The following is a 4,007-nucleotide window of genomic DNA, read 5'->3' on the forward strand; positions in this document are numbered from 1 at the left end:
GGTTGATTGAAACACTGTATTCAATAAAATAGACCACAAAAACAAAACACGCACACGCACACACACATATATATCCGCACTGTGTGCATAACTGTACCATGTTAAGTTTCCTATCTATGTAATTATTTTATAATGCATATATTTTCTTTTTCAAAGTTATGGCAGGGCAACTTCTCAACTCCATAGAATGAATATATATATATATATATATATATATATATATATATATATATATATATATATATATATATATATATATTAATTAATTAATTAATGTGTAGTGCTGTAGAGGCATTTCCAAAACAAAAGACAATAAATATAATGAGCTTTTATCTTGCTTTCTGAAGCTTACACCAATTTTCCTAAAGGTTGTTAGAATCTGTGTTAATTATATCAATTGCTAACGGTATAGTCAACTCTCAAAATGAATTCTTGAAAAAGAATGAGATAGAATAGTAGTAATAGTAGTAATTTCAAAAACGTATAATGTCAAAATCATAAAACACTTCAACAGTTACATGTTTAAATGAACATTATTATCTATTCAAGCGTGGGATCAAGCATTCATATTAATATAGCAACAGTGTTGTTATCACGTTAGGTCATGTGTAAAATCATTACATTATTTATGGTACCTGTGTTAAATATCTTTGGAATGCAACTGTTGTTACAACATTTATTTTGGAAATTAATAATTTGCTGTGTTATAGCACTCATAAAATAATGGGGGAAAAGAACGGTTGCCTTTCATTCCCTTTAAACTAAAGATGATTTAGAGTGCGCAATTATTTTCTAATTCCCTAATTTATAATGTTCAATTATGTTCCCTCACCGCAGCAAGTCCCCACACAGCTCAGGAGAGCTGAAGGTTCAGTGTGCATCCTCTGGTTCCAGACTAAGCCAATGTCTTCTTTTACACCCAGGACTGGATGTCACAAGCTTTAGAGGACACAGGCCAGCCCTGCAGGCGTCCATCTGAGCTCAGCAGGTGCCTGGCCAGTAGGGTCCGCTGTGCGTGATGAAGAGAAACACCCTGCTGGTTTTGCCTCCAGCAACACACAGCTGTGCCTTTATCAGGTGAGCCACTTGGCGCCCCCCAGATGTTTTTAATTCAAACAATCTTTCTTCATAATGCTGTTGGTACTGTATTTGGTTAAAACTGCATTCCTTTCTTTCCGGTACACTTGCAGTTCTTTGGTTATTTGAAAGGATGCCAATGTAGGAAAGTAATACATGGTGATTAGAAAGTAAGTTTACAACATCAACGCACCATGTGTTGATGTGCACTGTAAAAAAGAAAATGTGTTGTTTTTACAGTAAAAAGTGGCAGCTGGGTTGCCAGTAATGTACCGTATAAAAAACGGTATAATAATTCATATTTTATGGTAAAAAAATTTAATCTGTTGCCGGTCAATTGCCATATAAATAACAGTTCAACAGTATTACATTATGGTAAAAACACAGTAGAATACCATAAATATAAGATTTGGAAAGTTTAGTAAATTAACCCTTAATAAGAGTTTAAATGCTTTTTAATGAGCTCTTACAGCAGCACTACTAACACTGAACTTGGCAGAGAATGGAGACACAAATAAATGGGAAAGAGGGGTATCCCACTCCAAGACCTGACCTACCCCAAGAGTGGTGACCACACAAAACATGAAGAAAACACATACATGGTGAAGGAATACAAAGGACATGCAAATTTAGATATAACTGTGCAACCGTGCAGCACATAACACAAATAACACTGTTAAAACACTACTATTTACAGTCTGCCCGCAATGGATTCTGGGATTCCAGTTTTAACACAATTAGATGTAGTATCTACAATATTTAATCGTAAACTACACATGATTTTTTAAAATAAATTTGGTCTATTAAAACAACGGAAAATGCCGTTTTTAGTTTTTTTTTAAGGAAGCGTTCTGTAAAACTAAACATATTTTCTTGTTTTTAGTATGATGGTAATTTGCTGTTAAACTTAGGTAAATTGTCATTTTATAAGAAAAGGCATTTTATTATTATTATTATTTATTTATTTATTTATTAGCAGACGCCCTTATCCAGGGCGACTTACAATCGTAAGCAAATACATTTCAAGTATCACAGTACAAGTAATAATACAATTAAAAGCAAGATAAATACAATGACGATGATTTTACGTTCACTATTTACCATATTTTTACCGTTTGAATTTATGGACATTTTTTACAGTGTGGTAAACTTACTTTCTAATCACGTTGTACTTTAGGGGAAGCTGTAGATCGGGCCTAGTTATTCTCTTTCCAAAAGTTCATTAAAGACTGGTGTGAACACTTTCAAAATATGTCCTATAATGCTTTAGCTAATACTTCAGTGCAGTCAGGAGCAACATACCCATCCTATATTTATGTATGTAAGATTTTTGCTTGTTCACTAGTTTAGTGATTTTAATTTCTATACAATAAATGCAGTTATTTATGACGACAAACTTTATATTTCAGAATAGGGATTTGAGCTTTCAAAGCGGTGTGTTGTACGTAAGTCTTTGTAAGTCTTTTTTATTTCAAGAATAATCCAATGCTTTAGTTTAAATACATTATTTTAATCTATTCTTAACATCTAAACTAAAAATAAAATATGCAAAACTTGCAGGCAATTTCATATAGTTCTGCCTAATCCCTGCTGACCTAAGAACATGTTTTGAATGAACAATTTAATTAAAATGTTATATATGATGGAGGTATTTTTTTTTTTACCATATTGAATTACTGCTATGTTAAATTAACTGGAAGCTCGGAGCTTGGCTGTTTGTGATTTTGTGGACAGCAACAGATTTATGATTTATCCTTGAGTGGTTGCAGATGTCGGGTCTGAGTGTCCACCCAACATTCTGCTAACAACCACTACCCTAAGCCCTGATTACCTTTTGTGTTGATACATTAATGTCAGATTGCCAGTGCATGGCTGCTTTGATTGTTATTCTGGGTCTATTTTTAAACGCTTGCAGCTGCTATAAGTATAAACAGCTGTGCTACTTGTCTTCACAAGGCGTTACCCAAGTTCAAAGACATACATAATAACCAGCTAAAATAGGGACTGCATTCAAAGCTTTGGATTCACTGTTTTGATACACTCCACAACATCTGGTCAATGCATGTGTACTGTAACATCTGGTCAATGCATGTGTACTGTAAGTCTGGTATTATTGTAGCCATATGTTTTTGCAAGATCATTTTCACATTCACATTTCACTTTTATTGTGCTTCAGAATATACCAGCCATCAGACTTCTTCATTGGGAGGAGGTTGGGAAGTGAAGAGGGGAGGATGAGGTGGATGGGGGGGAGGGGATATAGATTAGGAAATAGTAGGAAATCTGTTGTCTGAAATTAAGAGTAAACGTATATACTGTTTCACTGAGAACTATCTTTAACTAAATATAACACCATTTACGTTGTATCAGGATGTCAAAGCATCACATAATCTAACATGATTAAGCTAATATGTACATGTATAAAACAGGAAGAAAATATTGTTTTAAAACAGAAGCATGGGATCCAAATGTATTAATATGAAAAATCTGTATGACCTGAAAAAAAAAAAAAAAGTTTTAAAGCTGAAGCAGCAGGAATTAGGTCCCCTTTTTAATTGTTTAAACCCCTAAATAATAAATGATTGACAGCTGCCATAATGAGTAATTGACAAAAAAGAGACCACAAACATCTACAAGTATTTATAAAGATCTAAATTCAACTAGCTGCTGAAAAGTTTAATACAGATTCAGGTTACAGTAGTAATGTATACAAGTCCAACCTGTGTATCTTTACAATAAATATTCTGCATGCCTGAAAAAATGTGTGTGTTTGGTAGACATATTTATACAATTATATACACTATAATGCAGGCTCAAATTCTACATAACTGTTTGGAAACACAGACCTGCTGTGTAGTCAACACAAAAGTCTTAAGGCTGAGCAAAAAATGTTAATTGACCATTACAGGGTGAGCCTTGATAACTATAGG

Source organism: Acipenser ruthenus, chromosome 10, assembly GCF_902713425.1.
Source record: "Acipenser ruthenus chromosome 10, fAciRut3.2 maternal haplotype, whole genome shotgun sequence".
NCBI lineage: Eukaryota > Metazoa > Chordata > Actinopteri > Acipenseriformes > Acipenseridae > Acipenser > Acipenser ruthenus.